Below are 24,364 nucleotides of genomic sequence, written 5' to 3' on the forward strand. Positions count from 1 at the left end.
CTGTAATTTTATTAGGAAATGATCCGTTCATTGTTAAAAGAGCAGAACTTGTAAACATTAACAGGATCTATTCTGTTAAAAAAAGATTATGTTTGTTTTAGGCCTATTTTATGTTTTAGAGCTTAAAGTTTCATTCCATTATTGTTAAAAGTATTCACGCAAGATATTTTTCACCAGGCCCGTAGCCAGCCCCAAAATTTAGGGGGGGGCCCGACCCAATCATATTATACTTCATCGCCATATTATAGTTCATTTACAAGCCTACTGTGAAATTTTATGGGGGCCAGCCAAAGTTTAGGGGGGCGGTCCCCCTTGCCCCCCTGTGGATGCGGGCCTGTTTTTCACTTTGGTATAGCCAATTTAATTTTGCATAGCTTATTGTTAAGAAGTCACTGTAGCATAAAGAGTTGTTTTACGATATAGGCCCTATTTTTTAAAAATTTAAAAAAAAGATTTATATGACAACAATCTGTAATTTTGTCGTTCCAAAATATTCAGAATGAGTGAGAAACCACAAATTATGAAAGGTTGTAATCGGTATAGTATGTAATTAAAAGTATTCAACTTTTAAGCACGACTTTCACTAACCTTAATTTTCACATGGCAATTGACAGAAGAGTAGCAAAAATAAAAACATGTAAAAAGGTAGGCCAATAGAATAACATCTTAGGATATCCCTTGTAACTCTAGTTTAATAACAAGGCACAGCATGAAAAAAAAAACTGGGCAGCGTCTAAGAAACAACAACTGATTTTTTAAAAATATTTTTTCGCAGTCTTCCTGTACATTGGAAAGAAATAAAATGATTTTCTATTGTGTTGCCCAGTAACAAAGTATATGTACTATCAGTAGCGTACCCAGGAATTTATTTCGGGGGGGTCCAAACTAAATATGAAGGTATTTTATATTAAAATTCCTAAAATTGCCCCTAAAATTAGGCTAAATTTTAAAAAAGTCGAAATTTCGGGGGAGTCCGGACCCCCAGGTCCCCCCCTGCTTACGTCCCTGTGTACTATACACAAAGAATCAGAAATATGACTTGAAACTGTTAACATTTTAAATTAATTTGTCTCTCATTACCCTGAGTGTCTCTTACTACTCCACCTTCCTCTATATTTAATCATACACAAAATTTCAGCAAATTTGCCGCATGTTGTGCTCCATTATTTTGAACTCTGTGTGGTATACGTATTTATCTAAATTTCCCAACAGAAAGTATGAATAGAGAACATTATTGAACAAAGAGTAAATAGTTAAATTTTATTACTCAATTCTTGCTTAGCTGAATTATTAATGCATGTAGTTCAAATTTCAGTTTGTAAGATTCCTTACTCCCAGTGACAAAATAAAATTATCTGGTATTGACTAATCACAACAAGGTAATTGAGGAGCTGCCTGAATTAATATGTATCTAACTCCGGTCCAGAAACCTAAAAATAAGACGCCTATGATGTGATAGGCTGACAACGCATTACAAAGTTGAGCTAGCACCATCTAACAGTCCTCTTTATTTGCTGTATTGCAAGGGAATTTGATTTAGTACTTTCTTCTCTTTATCATTTTATCAACACCATGTAACTAAAGAAAACTGAAAAGCACATTACTGTGGGCAACCATATGGCACTTTACTACCGATGTTAGTGTTCAGACCCGGATTAGAACCTAGATTCAGTAAGGTGGAGCCTAGGGCTGGAAATGAATGAATTCGTAGAATGAAAAAAGTGGGAAGAAACAGTAAAACCCCCGAGAAAGCCCACGCACACAGTGTTTGTCCACCGCAAAGCTCATTTTGGCGTTTGTTGGGATCGAACCAAGGACCTCATACACCAGAGGTGAATGCTCTACCATTGAGCCACCGCGGCCCCAATAATGAAAATTAGACTATGATCCTTTCACCTTCTGTGAGCGAAATATTTATTTAGTAATTGCAGTGAATAAAAAGAAAATATTTTAAAAAATTAAACATATTTCAAAATGGAGGCCCAATAAAGACGGGTGGTAAAGTCAAAGATATAAAGTTACTTTCTAAACATAAGCATAACTGGAGGAAAAGGGAAGAAATGGATTTCTAAAACTTAAATAGTGGCTGCTTAATTAGATACTATTTTCGTTTAGTAAACTTTATTCGGAGAATTCGAATCTCAAAGAATTGTAGTGTCAGTTTCCTTGTTGATACCTCTTGGCTCTGCTTCCGATGTTCCGGTACCTTTTCTAATAAATTTTACTTTTTTTTTTTTTTTTTTTTTTAATGTCCATAAAGTGATCATTCTTGAATGGATTCAATATTCTCTAGTAGTAAGAAAGCTTTCGGGTGGTTGGCGCGTGCATGGCTTTTGACTTTGATAAGACGCATGCTTTCATACAATCTCCCTTTTGTTTTACTTGCAAGCGATGCTTCCAGGCACCTTCTCATGCTACAAGAGCTTGTACCCGTCAAAAAAAAAAAAAAAAAAAAAACTTTGCAACCCGATCTTTCTATTTACTGTTTGACGTTACAACTTCCTGAAAGCAAGAAAGGTATCCCACCCATGCATCACTGCACTCTAGTGGACAAACAGTGAACCTCCTCATTAAAAAAGTGTATTTTGGCGCACTTCCCGTCCCTGTTCAAAAGAATCCATTGTTTCGGAAGCGGCGAAACTGATTTTTCCTTTATATCAGCGGGAGAGCGATAGCAGGTAGCAAGCAAGACGTCCCAGAAAGTTGCACATGGTTCAACTCCTTGTAAGATGGAAGAAATGTTGTGTGTCCCTTTCAAGACTATGTTTACATGGTGAAATATGGTAGGGTTTTAAGATTTTTTTATGACAGCTACAAGTTCTTGTAGCGTGACAATGTGCCTTTAGACCCTTCGCAGAGAGTCATACCATTACTAGCCGTTCATTGGCTATTGACTTGACTTGTAAAACGCATGCGTCAAGCTAGAAAGGAACACTGAATGCAAGGTTGCTCCCATGTAACTTCGTTACTGGAATTCAGCTTGCGGCATGCTTGCACGTTTTTCAATCAAGCTGGATGCAAGTTTGGCCAACTTGCAGTTCAAGCTTGCACCAACTGATTTGTAAGTTGTTTCTGCTACTAGGGTTACTTCGTTTTGCTAACTGATAAGCAAGCAAGTTCTTCCTAGTTAGTCCAGAAATTTACTGTTCATAAGAATAATGTATTCGCCCAATCTTTGATAAAACTCATAAGATTGGAGACCTTGCCAATTTTGTAGAAACCACTCGTCAGATGGCTTCATTCACTGTAGATTCAAGTGCAAAGAGTGTTGATTTCAACACTGAAATGTTGGTATGCTTCCATTAATTTCATTTTCTTCCCATTAACTGCTATAGCATCCTCATTCCAAGATTTTCCTTTTCTTTGACGATTGAGTTTTAGTTTCTTTCTGGGTAACTTTATGGTAACCACAAACCTACAACGGAAATGAGATTGAAATACGGAAATCAGAGTTTCACCAATTCCCATATTTTAGCCCGCTCAATGTTTTCGACCAATCTTCCTAAACTATTCCTTGAAACGTTATTGTGTATTAAATACAATCATACTTTTCTACACCAGTCCGTACTTTGTAACATGCAGCACTATGATCTACTTTACCTGCTTCACAACATAAAGAAAAATGAACCAATACAGTATCTTATCTTGCAAAAATTTTAATAGCACCGGAAACTATACATATCCACTCACTTCGACGCTTTATAAAAAATTGGAGCAGAGCCTGTCGGATAGAATACGGAATCACTTGGTGTTGCTTTTCACAATAACATGCTTCGCTAGGGTATTTCGGTGACAGGTTATAGCAAATTCCGTATTACAATTGTTTCCTGTAAATCTATTACTATCATCTTCTCTTCTACTACATCTGTAGTGCTAAATGTATTTACGGATATTCATATGTTTTGTAGCTAATTGTGTCTATAAATAACACAGCTATCAAACATGGATATTCGTACATTAGTGTTCAAATTAATGACAATTTATAACTAGTTAATGAAATTAGAGGTTGGTTGGTTCATGCTCAGTGGTAGAGCGTTCACCTCTGGTGCTTGGGGTCTCGGGTTCGATCCCAGCCCCCGCAAAGTGAACTTTGTGGTGGACAAACACCATGTGCGTGGGTTTTCTCGGGGTTCTCCCGTTTCCTCCCACTTTCTTCATTCCACCATTTCATTCATTACTCATTATCACCGTCTCCTTTAGCCTAACCGGCATAACCGTGGGACGTAAAACTCAAAGATTTCATTTCATTTCATTTTTTGGTTGGTTCATGGTGTTTAGCATCCCGTTCAGAAGCAAGGCAATATGAGACGTGGACCTATATTTTAAAGTCAAATCCGAAACACATATGCTTCAATCGGGAATCGAATCCGGGTCTCCCATCCCGAAACCAAATTAGATAGATCGTAAACAAAAGAGTGTTGGAAATGGTAGGAGAAAAAGTACACTGATGTTTTTGTAACTTGATTTACGACAGGTTCGTGCAGTGGCGTATCTAGAAGGTAAAAAACTGGGAGGCAGTCAGAATCCGGACTCTTATAGGCATATCAGGAGTTTACAATTTTTCACGGGTCCTACAGAAGTTTTCAACTTAATTCTCTCCCTATTGATATTATGGCTAGGATGGAGACATTGTGAACCTCAAGTATTGTTTTCAAAATTGCATAACAGAAAAATTGCAACTGAAACTATATCGTCGCTGTGCCTCGAAGAACCGCTATGTGTTAAAACCACAACTTTTCAGAAGCAAAAAACGTTCCAAACTTAAAATTATGCCAAATATACACGGAAAAACATGAAAAATATAATAAAATTGATTCTGTGTGTATTACGCACTGGACTTTGTTGTAGCTTGCTTCAACAATATTATATTACTATTTTTGTGTTTACGTAGCACTTGTTGGTTTTATCTTTTGCTTCTTTAAAAGCACATAGAGGATCAATACGTACGCGATGAGAACTTGAAGAGTTTAATTTCAATTCAATGCTGTGGCGAAAAAAAAAATCAATATTCACTTATCAGGACGCTGCCTGACAGCTTTCAGGTTTATTTGCACGGCATAACTCATTTTCGACAAAAATTTCACATAGCGGTTCTTCGAGACGCAGCAACGATATCTAAGGTTTCAAAAAAATTTCAATAAAGAATAAAAAACAATACTTACTATAAAATTTAAAAAATATATATAAATAATAGTCTTCAATTATTTTTGTCACTAAAAAACTGGGAGCCTAGACCTCGACCAACGGATTCATCACATTTTCTTTCTACTTGTTTTGGGCAATAATTGACCAATTTTACTATCAGCGCACACCGTGTCTGTTCCTGAATACTAAGATGGAGGGGTGAATATATATTTTCGGGGAAGGAGGCTAATTTGAGTTCGACTTGCTCTCTTGGCTTTTTTTAAAAAAATATATATATTTACGTAAACAAACAAGTGCTAGTTTCAGGGAGACTCGGAGCGGTTACAGGCATATATTTTAATCATGCTTGACCGTGGCCATAGGAGCTAAATCCACGGTTCTGATTGGTTAAAGTTATCTGTTTCTCTCCACGTAGCTTACATATAGCACAAATCAAATGACAGATGATATCGCTCCTCTTAGAGGATCATGCTATCGAACGGGATAGTAATGAAGTCGCTTTTCTTGGCGTGGTGGGCTCAAACCCGATCGAAGGAAACTTGTTTTTAAATTTTATTTAAATTTTCATAACACTTTTATTATTAAAGTAAGATGAAAATAATACTCATTTGCACTTATACGTAATATATAATGCATAAATTGTGCTTTTCCCGCCATTTTAGCTAGAGATTTCTGATAGGCCTTATAAACAATGACGTTACAAACCAACAGAAGAGTGTTAAATTTACATTGAAGTTGCACAATCCGGTCGTGTCACGTGCTAATTAGTTCACTTTCCACACATAACTTTATTGACAAAAAAAAACAGTTATTTACTTACGTTACGAAACAGCTGAGCGAGCGTTAGCGAGCAAAGGGGGTTGGAAGCACGGAAGGCTTGTCCTATTCCACATTACGTCACAGGGAATAGCAACTTCGCAACTTGGTGCAACTTCGATTAATATGGGTACTATGGGGGCCGGGCCAACAGATAACGCCAACCAATCAGAAACGTGTGTTTAGTTCCTATGGCTAGAGTAGAGCGCCAAAAAAAATGTCGGCTGCAGTAGGTTGATCCTCCTAGCCACCCCTAGTTATGGGACTCGACTGTCCTCTTCCATCCACTGGTGGTAAGTCATGCACTCATAAATGTGATAAAACTGTCAAGCAATGCCTAGGGCCTAAGATCACTATCAACATGATTATATCAAAAAGAGTACAAAGTTCTAATATTTGTCACTAGATGACAGTGAAATAATGGAAGTTTTTATTAAACTGAATTCAGACTAGTTTAGTTACAAAATTAAAGAATTCTAGAATTCGTTTAGCGATAATTGACTGTAGATGAAATTACTGATAATATATTTTCAGTATTTGAGTAAATTTAAAATTGTCCTCCTAAACACTTGTCCTCGCAAAAATATGAAAGAAGATTCGTAATACGTAAGTGGTTCAGATTAAGTGTCTCTGCTGGGAAAAGCAGTTTTGACACAATGAAATGGTAATTCTGAAACTACTTTTTGAATGGAGACATAAAACTGTCTTCTTAAAAATGAAAAAAAAAAATATAATTTCTTGATAACTTTTATTATTGATAGGTTGCTTTCTGTAAACTTCAAACAGAGTAAATTTAGTGATTTTTAAAACGTTTTCTGTTTTCGGCTATTTTCATATTCCACCAATTAGTCCTTTAACCCCCCCCAAAAAAAAAAAACTTTTCCATCTCTTGATATTCTTATAGGTTCGAGAGCTGAAATCAAATATGAATTTAGTTTTTCTACATTGGGGATAGTTTTCCATCAATTTCTAGTAATTACATTATACTTTGAACATACGGATAATATGAATGGGTAATACACAATTTACAGTGATAAATTCGAATTTAAAATAAGAATTTCGCTGTCAGGTATAGTTTTCCCAGAACTGCCAGTACGAGGAAGGGTTACAATCTAAGGTTACAAAGCCGATATTTCTTAAGTTTCATCTGTTATAGAGGAATGGGTAGTGTGTGGCAATTTTAATAATTTAGTTGACAACTGTGCAGAATTTCAGCCAGCTGCCACCTACGGCGTTGGTTGTCGGTAACCACAAATGGTGACTCGTCTGAAAAATTGGTCTCGCGAAAAAACTCGCTCAGTTATTAAACTTCTGTGGGCGAAACATATAACCATGGTTAATATTCACCGACAGCTGGTAGAGGTTTATGCGGGACTGTAATGTCTCGTCAGCATGTCGCAGAATGATGTCGAACGTTTGTGGCTGGTAGAGAAAACGTCCCGACGAGGAACGCAGTGATCGTCCAAATACCGTAGCAGATCTGAACACATCTGGCCTGTAGAAGCTGATTCAGGATAACAAGATCACATTATTACGGCATCCAAAAGAATTTCATTTTTCCCGCACTTGAAGGAATATCTAGAAGGACGTCGTCGCTTCGCTTCAAACGAGAAGGTGAAACACATCTTGACAACGTGACTAAACATGCAAGGACAGCATTTTTACCAGGAGGGAATCTTCAAACTCATCCCACGATGCGACAAGTGTATCAACCGTTATGTAGACTATGTCGGAAAATAACCTAACGCATGTACTCTCTGTTGGTTGTATTGGTTGTATGAAATAGTATATACACGTTTCACTGCAGGCTTTGTAAACTTACTTTCTGATCACCCCCTCGTAACTCCAGTAATTATAATTTAAACATATGGGTAATAAGAAATGTACAATAATAAATCCACATTTGAAATCAGAATGTCCCTGTCAGGGGTAGTTGTTCAGTAATTTCCAGTAATTCCGGTAGCTCTAGTAATTTATAATTTGAACATACAGACAGGGACGCGCCCACACGAAGGTCCACCGGGCCCGGATCATCCCCTCCCAAACTTCCAAACTTAACACACATTTGTTCACTTTCCTAATAAAACTATACTTGTTTAGCAAGGAAATGATTAATGTATCATGAAAATTTGATTTTACACTTCATTTGCACTCTTTCTCTTATAAAAATAATCTGTTTTAATTATTGTTCTCAAAATATAGATGGAAGAACTTTACAATTACTTGTCGTCTTTTTAGATGCAGAATAATACCCGTTCAATATCACATAGACATAGAGGCTTGTAGTATTGATTTGTAACTCTTGCTTAGATATTGACATACTTTTCAGATAGAATGTATCCGGACGATCAAGAGGAACGATTTCATAAAAGATATAGCTATCATGGAAAAACAATATGATGGGAAATTGATACCCACAATGTTAGCAGGATATTGCTGGACTATAATTCGGGACAAGAAGGACACTCAGTACGAAAGGAGGAAATAAGATATTCTCCTCAAATTATATAAATATTTTCTTTTAAAAAACGTTAGAAAAACTACTAAAATTGAATGTATGTGTTCGTGCCGTAATTTGTAAGAGTAGTAGGTGGCCAACTGATCTCTTTTAAACTACCACCATTCAAGGGAAGGCCAATTTCAAGATAAAGCCTTATTATTCTATATGATACGATACAAAAATGAATATACAGAGTGTTCCAAAATGATCTTTCAAATTTTGATCGCGTATAAGTCAGAAATTGGAATAGATAGAATGGTGCGGTTTGCGGCATAATGTTCACACACACCAAAACTTTTACTAGCCGTTTAACAAAGTTCAATGTGTACGCCATCTGTAGCACGCAGGATATCTAAGTGATATTTCAGTTCTGCCCACATCAGGCCAAGCATGACCTCCGTAACTGCTCAAGTGCTGCGACGGTGCGAGCTCCCAGTTCCTGCACTGGGTTCTTCTTGTAGATCACATCCTTCACAAAACCCCACAGAAAAAATCTAGACCTTAGGGATCAGGCAATGGGTCCTCCTCGAAGAATCCGAACCATCGTAATATGTGTAAATTTCAATGCTTTCCCACCAGGAATCGAACTCGAGACACGAAGGGCGTGTATGCTAGCTATTAGATTAGCGACGATGACTTCAGGGCCGGCCCTAGGAAGTTTTACGCCCTCCTTTCTTCAGAAAGAACAAATCTTAACGAACCCACGATTTTAAGTATGCTACCCTATCATGAACAACGAAGGCAATGGAAAAAGCACTCGCACTCAGAAAGGCCTAAACACTACAAACACAATATCGTTGTTTTTTTTTAAATAATAATCTATTATGTTAATGAAAAATAAAACAAACACACATGCAGAGGAAAGATGGTAATTTTTTAAATAGAATTCAATATCGAACTTCAATCTCAATGTATCAGTTTGCAATTCCAGTACAACTAACTCTTTTATCTTTAGTTCTTGATTTTCCTTCTACATTTGTTAACAAAAATTAAAATAGAAACTTGTTTCCACCTTCAATGATAAGGAATTTGTTTGTGACAAAGACAAGACTAATTTTCATATCAAAACTGTGATAACTAACTAAATGGAACAGGTGTTCGTTACTGTTCGAGAATTGAATTCTTGCATTTGACGACAATCAAGCAATTCATGCTGCCATTTACTTTAGCACTGTCCATGTAAACTTAAACTAATGCGACCTAAACATAATTTATGAACGTAGTATTCAAATAAGTCAGCTTAGTAAATTTAACTACCATCATTATATGAAGTCTGTTTTCAACAAGGTACATTTATTTTAGGTAATATAGTTATGCCAGATTTTGCCGCCCCATACAAATGCAGGAGTTGCACATATGGTAGAGCCGGCCCTGGATGACTTCCATTGATTTCTTTTACTTGGTTGTATACCTAGATTAGAATAGCTATTCTAATTAGAATAGGTATTCTAATTACGAGTATTCGAAATTTAATTAGAATATTAAAATTCGAAATTAATAATGCTAGTTTCGACTTACAACTATGACAGCAAGTGTGCTAGCCACTAGACCAGTAGTTCTCAACCTAATTTCTATCACGACCCCCATTTTATCACATCCTCCTGCCAGTGACCCCCCTTATAATTTCTGGTTTGTAATAAGCTTGTGTGGGATTTTTAATATACCTATTGCAGAGATCTCACGAATCCATCTATTTCTATAATAATAGATTCCATTTCTTGTATATAGTGGATACAGTAACTTCCCTAAAAGCGAATGGATTAAAACCAAATTTGATCAGTTCATTCATATTACAAATATCTAATCCGATCCGTCATGCTGTTTCAAAATGGAGGCCGTTTTTTGAAAATTTTAAAACTTCATAACTCTCTTAATTTTGAGTCATATGATTAAAAAAAAAAGTTATTTCCATTTTTTTTTTTAACTTGGACAGTTGTTTAAAAGATTATTGAGTATTTTAATTTTCGAGAGGTCGCCACTTTGAGTTCCCTCATATTGTTGTGAACTGCATTGTTGTGTAGTTCAGTATCACCAAAAACTGTTAAAAGCATTTAAAAATTTAGGAAACAAATAGTGAAATCACACCATGCTTAAGTATCTCATTAGCTTTCAATTTTAATTGTATTTCAATATGCAGGTTTTGTTGCATTTGTATTTCCTGGTACAGTATTGTCATTAGTTTTATATCACACTTTTTTTTTTATTTATTTAAATTGATTTTTAAACAACTCTGCGCCTGTTGAAAATGTTTAGTAGACCTATTTTTTGATGTTCTTAACAGTATGTACCTAGGTATGAAAATAAAAATATGCCTATCAGAACAAAAGTCAAAATAATATTTAAAAATATTTTCCGGAATTAGATTCTAATTACATTTATCTGTACCGCTCATCTTCGCGATTCTCATGAAACCCTCTCGCGACCCTCAGGTTGAGAAACCCTGCACTAGACTATGAGTAGCATTAAAATCGAATTTCTCTTTACTATATAAATGATATGTGCTTCCCACCGAATAGTGATGAGTTTATTTCTACATTAAGAAAGGCTAGAAAGGAAAAAGATTTAATGGGAACAAAAGCGAGGGAAGAGGAGGTGAAAATAGCCCTCGTGCCTTATGATGCCTGATGCTTCATGTCTAAAAAACCCACCTCCATTACGTCTCATTTATTCAGAGAAACAGCTGCAGAATTGCAAAGTCATTTCCTTAATATGTTGTGTGAGTGTTAAACTTAACAACCGTGGGTGTGATTCGGGAACATTCTATATGCACTTTGATACAAGCTTCCTCTCCCAGAAGTAGTTTTTTTTTTTTTTTTTTTAAGTTTGCTTCTAATACAGAAAATTACATCGTGTGTCTTATATTTAGTATTTGATCTACATATAAGATAAAAACTTAAAAAAAAATAATTTCACACCTTATACGCCTTGAATTTCACTTTAGTACTATGTTAAAAGTTGTATTATTTCGCAAGAGAAAAAGTTGTTCACACTAAAACAATATTATAGAATGATTATAGTGACGTGATTGTGCTCATTTTTCATTGTCACCTCTGGATTCATCAACATAATAATGTACTTATAATATATTTTACTTTAATGCAGTCTCATGTTATTTAATAATTAATTAATCCTTTCTGGTTTGAGGTGATTAATGGGTTAAAGAATTAATCTGACTTTAACTAATTTGTAATGACTGAAAACATGGTAAATAATTTGTAAATATTATTAGGATGTTTTTTTTATGTTTCTTTGGTACGTTTATTTGTAGCTTCCTGGCAGCATTATACAAAAATGTTTTGTCATCCAGGTTTTTTTTTTTTTTTTCTTCATTATCAAACCTATTCAAATTTCTAGCAAAAATGAATTAGCCTATTACACAGCAATTTTGTTTGTGTAAATTTTTCTGCAATCAACATGGTACGTTAACCCATTAAGAAGGTGCACATATAGGTTCAATACATAGGCATGTTCAAAAAATATCGAACCTTTTCGTTGATAAAAATTCCTTTTATTGATTTGGAAATCCGAAACACTAACCTCCTTCAAAATAGTCTCCTTGCAGAGGCAGATCTAGCTCGGGACCGTGGGGGGAGGGGGGCTAGACCCCCAATTTTTTTCGGTCACAAGATAATTGAAGCTACTATTTATATATTTTTGAAAATTTATAGTAAACTCATGATATATCTATCATAGTTTAGGTTCTTGTTGGTCCCCCCAGTGTTTAATTTCTAGATCCGCCTCTGTCTCCTTGGTAACGCACACACTTCTCCCAGCGTTCCCGCCATTATTGGAAACACTTCTTGAACGCAGTTTTTGGAAAGCTGAGCAACCGTGCCGTCGCACTCTGCATGATCAGTTCTCTTGACTTAAATTGGGTCCGTTTTACTGGCATTTTCAATTTGGAAAATTACAAAGTCATACGGAGCCATGTCGGGTGAGTAGAGAGCCTGACGACACACAGGGATGTTGTGTTTGGCAATGAAAGCCTGAATGAAATTTCAAGGACACTCTTCTCATGCACAAATTCTGCTATATTATTTATTAAAATGTATTTATATCTCAAACTCGGGGAGGAGCAATATCCCCCCCCCCTGAAAGTCCAAATGACACCACTCTTAGTGAAGAAAAAGTTTATATTCTGTAGTCTCCAGAACATCTTAAACTTTCTTAAAATGCGGATTACTTTTATTAGTGAACATAGGTGAGTACGTTTCCGAACTCTTTGCTTCTTTACTAGCTATGGATTCTGGTTCAGTTCCCAATAGAAGAGCATCTAACTCACTAGAGTGTTTCCGATTCCATATCGAACTGTAGTTCCTCGTGTCGTGTAGCCTTGGCGGTGAAACTGGACGTTAACTCCCAAATAACTATGAGATCTTTTTTCTTTCTTATTCTTCAGAAAATATTTAGAAAATTAAATTTAAGTCTCGTCTGGAAGTCTTTGTGAAATTTATGTTGTTCCGAAGGATTCGAATCTTGTCGAGATTCTAGTAACGCAAGTCCAGTGCACTAAGCAAGTAATAAATGCGGTTTAAATAGCACTTTTGGTATTTGAAAGTCATGTATTCTGTGCTTAAGATCTCAACTTTACCACTGAAGCAGATCAAAAAGTTTCGAGACTTAGGAAAAATATCAACAAATTTTACTCAGTAAGTCCTCCAGATGAGTGTTCAATTTTGTTTTCTTTAGTACTATGCCTCGAAGAAGTCGAATAAATTTATTTATTGTTTTCAAGTGATTCAGAACTTACTTGATTAGTTATTGTGTCATAAATGTGGTAGTTAAGCTTCTGTTTTTTCTACTCCTGTTAAAATAAGAAAACATATTAAGAATGAACACAAAGGAACTCATTGAACACCGGACACCCAAAAGGCTGGGAAGAAGAGTCGACACGAGTAAGGAAGAGATGTCAGAATTATCTCAGCAACGTCGAAGGGATCATGCTAAAGAAGAATCGTGAAGATCAAGAATTTCTATACAGGGTGTCTGGCACCAACTACCAATAAAAAGCTTTTATAACTCAGCAAGTAATAAATTCATTTTAATGCAGTTATTTTTCTAAAAGACAAAGCAACACAAAAAGTTATTTTATGTTGGCAACACTGTAAGTCTTATCTCTGTTATTCGTGCTAATATATTGTAATGTACCACGTGCTTGTGTTTATAAACAATCACACGTGCTCCTGTTTGTAAACAACAACCATATATATTTACGATGCAGTACTACATACCACGTTGTATTACTGCCAGGACCACCCATCGTCACATGACTACAAGGGAGCAGCAGCGCCACCGCCGCCCGGAACGCCTATATAATGGAGAAAATTCAACGGACAGTCACCAGTCTTCGATTGGTCTCTCCTCCTCTAGCTTGCCTGGAGCTCTAGGAGAAACCCAACCTGAAAGCGACTATTCTACTGTGGGACTCTAAGCTTCTCTTCTACCTGGCTTAGCTCACTCGGAGCTCTGTCGGGATTCCATCCTCAGTTGCTTAGCCTACTTCGGGGCTCTGTGACTCTTAACACTCTCACTGCTTGTTTCGGAGCATTGGGATTTCCTACACCACTCTACTTAGCTTGCCCGGAGCTCCGTAGAGATCCTGTCGTAAGGCTGCAAGGTTTTGGGCTACCCTTTTGTACGTCTCATTAGAGAGAGAGTTATATTGTAGTATTTCAATATACTGTAGTATTAGAGAATTTTTTATAATAAACCGGTAGTGGCAGTCGATTCTGGACTCTGATTTACTCTAATCTGGCTCTACCTACCTCTTCAAAGGGAAGAGCTTTTTAAATACTATCAGTTGGTGATGTGAACGGTTATGTTATCGGTGGATCTGTGTTGAAGTTCGTGTGGAAAACGCCGTTCGCCGTACAGCAGAAGGTGAAATGCTATTACTGGCTCGCAGAATTTAAGTTTCCAGCAACATCCAAACCTGATAGACGTGCCAGTAGACAGCTACCAAGGTGTGCCTAAGTCAACCGTTCACGATGTTGTTCACAGAAGACTATGTCCTCGCGCTTACCAAATTCAATTAGTACAAAAGTTGAAACCAATTCACTTACCTACAAGATATGTGTCTTTACCCGTATGCTGTTTTCAAGATTGATAACGAACTTCTTCAAAATATAGTGTTCTCCGACGAATGCACATATTGCGTCAGGTGTCGTGAAGAAGCACAACTGTCGGACATAGAGATTCAGAAATCCACATGCAGTGGCAGAAATTGAAGGAGACAGTCCTAAAATCAATATCTAGTGCGGTCTTACAGTGCAAGAAATGATTGATCCTTTTTTCCTTTTTTTTTTTTTTTTTTTTTGTTTGTTTCTTTGTTTTCAGCTCTTAGACAATCAGTGACAAGTTGTTATGTATTTCCTCAGATACCTGCAGAATATATTTTTTTCCAATAAAACTTTTCAAATGTTTGTTTATTTTAACATTTTATTACTATGATTGTTTATATTTTTCTGATTTGTTTGAATTGTATAATGATTTCTACTTCAATTTTTGTTCCTTTGTTTTTATTTATTTTTTAAATGAATTTAACCTAGTTTAAAATTTATATACTCCTTACCCTTTAGATATATTTCATGCCTCAGCAAGGAATTATTCCGTTATTTACAGTCAATAGTTGTAGGCAGTTTTCAACAAAATTAAGGGTAAAGAATGAAGAGTGTAGGTTTCAGTTGAACGGAATGAATTAATAAATACAGAGTAAGTTAAAACGATGGATCTGATTTCAGAAAATTATTCTGTGAAATCTAAGACGGCACACATCAAGCCGGTAATGTCGCCTGCCAAACCTTTTGTAGCATGTAGCACTCGATTTTCGTTTAAAGTTGCAGCCCAAATCTCTGAAATGTTCACAATACTTACGACTAGCCTTCCCCGGATGCGAGTCTCTCCGATATTTGTTGAGGAAGTGCTGTTTTACACTTATTACAAATTTGTTTACATAATAGTCAAGTACACAGAAAGATCTCTGCTTTACACTTATCACAGATTTGTTTACATGATAATCAAGCGCACAGAAAGATCTCTGTTTTACACTTATGACAGATTTGTTTACATGATAATCAAACACACAGAAAGATCTCTGTTTTACACTTATGACAGAGATTTGTTTACATAATAATCAAGCACATAGAAAGATCTCTGTTTTACACTTATGACAGAGATTTGTTTACATAATAATCAAGCACATAGAAAGATCTCTGTTTTACACTTATCACAGATTTGTTTACATGATAATCAAGCACATAGAAAGATCTCTGTTTTACACTTATCACAGATTTGTTTACATGATAATCAAGCACACAGAAAGATCTCTGTTTTACACTTATCACAGATTTGTTTACATGATAATCAAGCAAATAGAAAGGTCTCTGTTCTCCAGTCAACGCCATTTTCCTTAACTGTTCGTTGATGACTCCTAGCGGTAGAAAGTGGAAACACTGCATTGGAAACTAAACTTTGAAAGTTTACCTTCCGAATCTCATGTCACACAAGTACAGTACATATGCTTATTAGATTTCATAGAATATTTTGACGTGAAGTACTAATTTAGTTAAAATAAAAACGTTAAAGAAAAATGAGCTCCAAAGCTATCATGATGGATAATATCATTTCTAAATGATTTGTGTTTTTAACATTGTCGTGAGACGTAGATTTGTGTATGTTCAATTCAAATTTATTCACATGACTATTCTTTCATCTAGAATCCTATTCCTATCTCTGAACATTGGTGGAAGAGTGACGACTGGTGGAAGAATCGAAAATGATAAAAATCATCGTACATTGAAAGGTTTCGATTTCTTTTCAATTATTACGTTGTAATTTCATAAGCTCAAGTTACGTTTCTTAATGTGGGTACAATTTCGTAAATAAGTAAATTATGTATTTTTTGTTATTTACTTGGGATGAACGGAGACCCGCTGAAAAATGAAGTAAGGGCCGTATGTAGCCTGCGAGCGGAGGGGGAGTTTGATATGCTTGGTTGACATGCTCCGAAGGGACATCTGTCTTCCGTTTGTAACAAGAATATATTACCAATAACATTTCCAGCAAAATGCTTTAAATTTCCTTGACATTGAACTTTGTCATCTAACCTTTATTCTGAATTTATAAATTTCACCTTCCAATTTTTTCAAACTTCAAGTGTTATTAAACAGAACCTTAAGGGTCTTCACTACAGCGAAATTAAACTACCGCTAATTTTAGAGTTTTTCTGTAATATCTTCAAAACAAATAAAAATATTCGAAAGGCAGAAACGTAGTGAACTAGACAATACGATCTTGCATGTGATACCTTTACCACAATTCACCTATCTGCTTTTGGTATGCCGCTGTTTACAGAACCCGCAAAAAAATGCTAAATCTATCTACAGTTGCAAATCGAAAGCAGATAGATGAGTTGTGATAACGGTATCACATGCAAAATTGGGTTGTCTAGTTCACTACGTTTCTGCTTTTTTGAATATTTTTATTTGTTTTGAAGATATTACAGAAAAACTCTCAAATTAGCGGTAGTTTAATTTCACGGTAGTGAAGACCCTTAACGATAATTTCCTTGTGCATTATGAAACGTAGATGAATCATATGGTAATGTAAAATTTTAGACTGACTATAAAATCCGTGCTAAGTATCAAAATGAAAATGTTGAGTAAAAACCCCAAATTTTACTTCAGAACTGGTGGCACATAGACCGACGCACACTCTTCTGGCGATTATTTGAACTACTTCCACAGTGTGTACTAGATAGTCCGATTTTAATAAAGCAGGGTTAGGCACATAGCCCACATTTTGGCATTAAACTGAATTTTTCATTTTTGACACTTAGCACGGATTTCATTTTCAGTCTACAATTACATAACATTCGTGGAAGTGCTATACCAAGACAATAGGCACACAATTTAGGAAGCTTGAACCAAAATGCCTCTTTGAAATATATTTCATAATTCCAGTTAGGGCCCATCTACTTAGTAGTTTAGTCGCTGAGAAACGTTTTGCAAACTTGCTGTTTTGTTTAAGTGTTGGCTCTAAAGATCACCGTAATATGCTCTAATTGATATGCTACGGTTAGGGACATGGCATTGCAGCAAATACTGTGCAACTGAGAGGTCAATAATAGACGCATGGACATATTTGATTGGTTTTAAGTTCTATTCTGCATCAAGACCATGTAAGACGTTGACCTACAATATAAGACATTTAACACATATTTCGAAGCACATGAGTTCCATTTGGAATCGAGCCTGAGACTCCTGTGCCGAATAGACATGGACAGACAAGCATAATGTATCAGGGGTTGGCAGTGGCGGATCCAGGAGGGCGAGCGGAAGGTCGCACCCCCAGAAGAGGGAGCTTTCTTATTTTATATATATAAATAAAACCCATCCCAGACTTTGAAGCTCTTAAAAGTAGCTTGAAGTAGCAGTATGACAACCTACCGCCCCCCCCCCCAGAAGTCGATCCTGGATCCGCCCCTGGGGGTTGTATCTGAAGGTCATATTTTTGAGCAAATGTATATACAAAAAGAGTATATAACGAACCTATAAACAGAAAAGAGGATTGCTCATACACGTAAGGTTTCATTCATTAACTCAAAATTGATAATTCACTTTTTTTTTTTTTTTTTTTTTTGTTATGGGTGGGACTAAGAGTTGAACTTCAACTTAGAATCCACTTAGAATAAGATACCCAGATGCCCGATTTTTAACGGGATTGTCCGCTTTTTCAGAAACTCGTTCGGTGTCCTTCGAATAAAAATTGACAAGGACACAGAAAGAAAGCCAGCCACACGGTGAGAACCTTAATTTTTTGGAAATAATAAACATCTTAACTAGTGATGAGCGCAAGAGTCTTGTTCTTGCAGTTTTTGGAGTCTTGCTTGCAAGACCAAGACCAAGACCAGGAATCCCGATGCAAGACCAAGACCAAAACCAAGACCAAGACTCTTGCGCAAGTCTTGCACAAGTACCAGTACTATTTTATTTTTTTTTTTATAGAATGTAAAAATGAAAGGGAAAAAGCATTACATCTTTTACTTGAATTTCTTGGTTTCAGTAAAAATGTCGCTGGAGTGAATGTGTTCCCAGTAGTTTATGCAATCCGTGTGAGTCGATCTGCCCCTGTAGCATATAGCAATGTTGTTTTCTGAATCGGTTGTTCGCTTTTTCCGTAGTTATTATTCGTTTTCAAGCCATACAGGTGCCATCTTGCGCCATGTGAGCTTTTTGGTGGACAAACACAAGGGATTTCTCGGGGGTTTTCCGTTTCCTCCTACTTCATTCCACCATTTCAGTCATTTCTCATCATCACCGTCTCCCTTAGCCTTAGTGCACAATCGTGTTACGTTAAACTAGATATTTAATTTCATTTCAAAGCATATTAGTGGTGTTCTTCCAAAACTGAAGAGAAATGTAGTATTGAACATCGGTAATTCCGTATACCATAGATGCCGGCCGGCTACATGGGTATGGCCTTGGCTCCGAGACTCAAGCATCCGTTGCAAATTTTTAATGTGTGCTCATAAAATTAATATCGAAATAACATTTTCATGATATTGACAAACACTTAGTACATGTGACCGCAAGTTTGATTTCATGGGCGGATGCTTATACGTTGAATAATTATTTATCAATGTAACTTTTAGCCCCCTTAGGTATACGGCACATCGAGGATTGAGCCATATAACATTATACTACAACTATAAATCTATATTAAAAAATTGAAAATGACTATGTTTGTATCTCCTAATCTCTTGAACCACCCACTCGCTCTCGATCAAATTTTCAAGATAAGGTTTGGGCTTGGGAGTGTTTTCATCATTTCACTTTGACGATAAAACTTAGGGGAGAGGGAGTTATAAAATATAACTTAATAATAATAACTTATAACATAAGTTATAATAATATAACTTAATAACTCTTGAACCAAATGTCCAATCTCGATCAAATTTTTAACATAGATGAAGTTCAAGCCTGGAATGTTATTTTTCAGTTCACTTCGACGCAGCAACGTAGGGGATGAGGAGGAGGGGAAGATAAACAAAAATCACTATAATTAAAAATAAAAGTGACTAAGTTTGTTGCTTAATAACTCTTGAACCACCCAACCGATCTTAATAAAATTTTAAACATAGAGAGGTTCGGACCTGAGATGGTTTCTGTCATATCACTTTGATGGTGAAGCTTAGGGCAGGGGGAAGGGAGAGAGATTTTAAAATGATTTAAAACGATCGATATTAGAGTGGAATCAATAGTTTTGGAGGTCGCTGAGATAAACAGTGACACTTCCGATGCTGTTGAAATCCAAATTGAGCCCCATAGCTTGGCGGAGGTGGAGAGATATTTAAAAATGTTCGAAAATGACAAATATTAGTGTCGAATTCATAGTTTTTGAAGTCGCTGAGTTGAATACTGACACTACCAATACTGACACTGTTTACGACCAAATTCAGTCCCGTAACTTGGGGAAGGCGGAGGAAGGAAATATATAAAAAAAATTATCGAAAATGACCATTATCAATGTCGAATCCAGGTTTTCGATGTCTTTGAGATGAACAGTGACACTTCCGATGCCGTGCCTTGCAAAATGGGGGAGGAGGATATATATAAATTTATTGCAAATGACCGATATTAGTGACAAATCCATAGTTTTCGGTGTCTATAAGATGAACGGTGACATGTCGTTTAAATCCAATTTAGGCCCACAACTTGGGGAGGAGGGGAAGAGAAATATAAAAATCACCGAAAATTACCGACATCAGAGAACGCTTTAGTAAATGTAAAAAGTGACTGACTAACCAAACATATTTTTTTAAAATTTAACTCAAAGAAGTGGGTAATTGATGCTAGTTATCCATATTCACAAGTGAGACTGATTTTGTAGTTATTTCAAATAACTTGGAATTTGATGGCGTTATTTTGTGTTTCTAATATAGGTCAAAAGTTGAGTTTTCAGAAAAGACATAGACAGTTGTGTCATTTTCAGTTTTCACTCAAATTATTCTAAAATATTAAGAGTTTTGATTATAATAATTATTATTTAATTTTTTTCTGTCTTTTTGGTCAATATTGCTAAACATATCATCATCATAGTTATTCTGCCATTATTGGCAGGTTACTTGCTGCAACTGAGAAACTTCGATGTGCGGTGGTCCTCAGATAGTCTCTTTGTCTTGACGTAGCAATTTTCTGTTTTAATACCTTCCTTCAACTACAGTCTCTTTCGCTCCCTCCCTCTCTTTCCTCCACCATACCCTCTAGCACGTCTTCCTGAGCCAATATCTCCCTAGCAGGTCTTCCTCACCAGTTCATCTTCCTCCTCTTATCAATATGCAAAATTCTTCTTTTTTCCTCTACTGCTAATATTTCTAACACCTTCTCATTCGTTCTCATTTATCTTATAAGTAGTGAAGCGTGGGCACATATTAAAAAAAAAAATAAGGGTGATCACCTACGTTGTACACTATCATCATACACGAAGGTAAACTATATTACATTTAGAAACATATTGTATTTCCATTACTATTGGAGCATTGTAGAATTTATTATCCCTTATATCCAGAGAAAAATTTACCTATGAAAGGCATAAGGTTTCTTAAACACAAATTAAACATAAGTTTCTTACAAGGCTGTTTATATTCTTTATTATAAATTAACGAGAATTGTTACAATTTCGGAAATATATCACTTCCTTCTTCAGACTACTACTCCAACTCTGAAGTAGGAGTAGTAGTCTGAAGAAGGAAGTGATATACATCCGAAGCTGTAACAATTCTCGTTAATTTATAATAAAGAATATAAACAGCCTTGTAAGAAACTTATGTTTAATTTGTGTTTAAGATGGACACAAGGCCTTTTTATAAAAGTATCAAGGTTTCTTAAAAGCAAGACTTGCAAAGCTCTTGCAAGCAAGACCAAGAATGGGTGTGCAAGACCAAGACCAAGTGTTAGAATGCAAGACCAAGACCAAGACTGGATGTGCAAGACCAAGACCAAGACCAAGTGTTCGCATGCAAGACCAAGATCCAATGACGGATTTGTGCAAGACGAAAACCAATACCAAGACCATCCCGGTCTTGGTCTTGGTCTTGCATTTGCTCATCACTAATCTTAGCTTACTGTGTGGAATGCTGTAATTGTCGTTTCTTGTGACTTATGAAATAATTACAAGACTATGCAAGAACAATCTAATGTTAGGTCTATACATACGAAAATTAAAACATAGTACGACTGGACCAAGAATCAAACCTGGATCTCAGCTTTACCGTAGTGATCCTTTTAGCAACTACGCTGTCCAATTCACTCCTTGAATAAATACACATCCGTCAGGCTTGGGGTTTGTGCACAACCTGTATTATATACAATTCATGTTCTTTGACAAGCCTGTTTCTACATTTTGAAGGCTTCACAATAGAAATAAAAAAAAAAAGAAAAAATCGTGATCACCCACACTATATATATTAGTTATTGACGTCTTGATTAAAACGTGATCACTCTTTTGAAGCAAATAACCACCAGAACAAAATTTGTTTCATTGGATCTTCTTTCATTTTCCTTTGCTTTCAAAACCCAATAATAACTACAAAAAATAATCATTGTTTGAACATGATTCGGATATTTTTCTGAAACGACTTTTGGTTTTTGCTTAATATGCCTAAAAATGTCCCGGAGTGTTCTATCAGCGAACAAAAAATGTGTAGAATGCATCCGAACAGTGTTTAGCAGAAACTGCTCTAAGAGAGTTCAAAATGTATCATAAATTCAGGGTTGCCAACTTTTGCAAATGGAAATACCGGACACCCTCCTGGAGTACGTCTGTTTACTTCAAGAGTGGCGTAACTCAAAAATCACCCTTATTGACTTATGAGCAGAAAATGAAACCTAATCTTGATGTCTATCTTTTGTTAAAAAAAAAATGACAGATGGGCTTCCAAAACTGGGCGCTAGAGTGCACTTTGTGTAATTCTTGGGCCCATTTGTTTTCATTGCGTTTCGAAACTTTCAAACTCTTCTCCTGAAAAGTTAGGAATTTTGAGTTATGCCATTCTTGAAATAAACAGGCGGAATACTCTTAAGAGGCTTCATCCCAGCGAAATTAAAATACCGCTAATTTTACAGTAATTAAGTGATATCTCCCAATAGATAAAAGATAATCGAAATGTGGAACAAGAGCACCCTAGACAATATCATTTTACATGAGATACTGTTATCACGATTCACTTATCTCCTTTCGATTTCGAGCCATTATGAAAATCGTCATTTATTTTCACGTTTCTAAACGGCTGAAAAACAGAAAGCCACTAATAGGTGGCTTGTGATAACGGTACCTCACGCAAAATAATATTGTCTAGGGCGCTCTTGTTTCACATTTCAATTATCTTTCATTTATTGGAACATATCACTTAATTACTGTAAAATTAGCGGTATTTTAATTTCGCCGGGATGAGGCCTCTTAAGATTGTGAACAGTGTTTCTTCCAGACTTTTTTGGGGGGGGGCACTGCCCCCCGGAGCTAGAGAGTAAACCCCCGGAGGAGACCAAAATAATACATCTATAATATAATAATAAATATAATAGTACAAGCAGTACCCTCCCAGAATCCTAAGTGTGCCCCCCCGTAGAATATTATTTTCTGAAAGAAACACTGATTGTGACGTCATCGCTCGTCAAAAATGTGAACAACCGGAAACTGGTTACTAACTTCACATAGAATTGAGCGATTCGGAGTTCGAATTTAATAACTTTAATTACTTCTGAAGCATTTCTTAAACTTCCTTATCCCAGTTTTAGTTGAGTCGGCACATGTAATTTTTTCAGCCTACCACCAATAATACATTGTATTTAAAACAGAAAAGCAAATATAATTGGCATGCGCAAAATATGCTTCAACAAGAATTTTAGGAATGAATTAAAAATGGATCAAAAGATTTCGATGTTGGCCAAGAATTTTAGGAATAATCAAAAAAATGCATCAAAAAGTTGCGAACTTGGCCAATAATTAGTTTTTGGATCAGGGGTCACAAAAGATTGGAACGGCTCCTAAATCGGATTTTCCTAATTTTTACAGATTATGCACATCCAGTCATAGTTTTGGTTTGGCTACACTATATGTACAGTAGTTCTCCAGATATAAGGTGTTCAAGAAAATGTTTGATTGAATGAAATATATTGAATTTTTTGGATCAGGGAAACAAAATTTTTAAACGGCCCGTAAATCAAATTTTCATACTTTTTACGGAATAAGCATATCATACTGAGTAAATTGTTAGTTTTGGTGTCGCTACACTATATGTAGTTCTCAAAATATGGGGCGTATAAGAAAAAATGATGGATTGTATGAAATGTATTGAAGTTTGTGGATCAGGGACCACAAAACTTTTGAACGGTCCCTAAATCAAGTTTTTGTATGAAATGTATTGAATTTTGTGGATCAGGGACCACAAAACTTTTGAACGGTCCCTAAATCGAGTTTTCATATTTTTCACGGAATAAACATATCATACTGAGTAAATTGTTAGTTTTGATTTGACTACACTATATGTAGTTCTCCAGATATAAGGCGTACAAGAAAAAGTTTGATTTTATGAAAAAAATTTAATTTTGTGGATCAGGGGCTACATAACTTTTGAACGGTCCCTAAATCGAGTTTTCGTATATTTTACGGAATAAGCACATCATACTGAGTAAATTGTTAGTTTTGGTTTGGCTAAACTATATGTAGTTTTCAAAATATGGGGCTTAGAAGAAAATGTTTGATTGTATGAAACATATTGAATTTTGTGGACCAGGGTCCACAAAATTTTTGAACGGTCCTTAAGTCGAATTTTCGTTTTTTTTTTTTTTTTTTTTTTTCGGAATAAGCACATGATACTGAGTAAATTGTTAGTTTTAGTTTAGC

At 35.9% G+C, this 24,364-nt stretch overlaps 1 protein-coding gene across 1 annotated transcript in view; it reads right to left on the reverse strand.

The window, feature by feature from the left end:
• The window catches only part of LOC145679631 (glutamate receptor ionotropic, kainate 2-like), a 132,414-nt gene that overhangs the window by 15,670 nt on the left and 92,380 nt on the right, over nt 1-24,364 (reverse strand). The gene's annotated exons all lie outside the window — the stretch shown is intronic.

Source organism: Thermobia domestica, chromosome 2 (genome assembly GCF_964235325.1).
Source record: "Thermobia domestica chromosome 2, izTheDome1.hap1.1, whole genome shotgun sequence".
In the NCBI taxonomy this organism is placed as follows: domain Eukaryota; kingdom Metazoa; phylum Arthropoda; class Insecta; order Zygentoma; family Lepismatidae; genus Thermobia; species Thermobia domestica.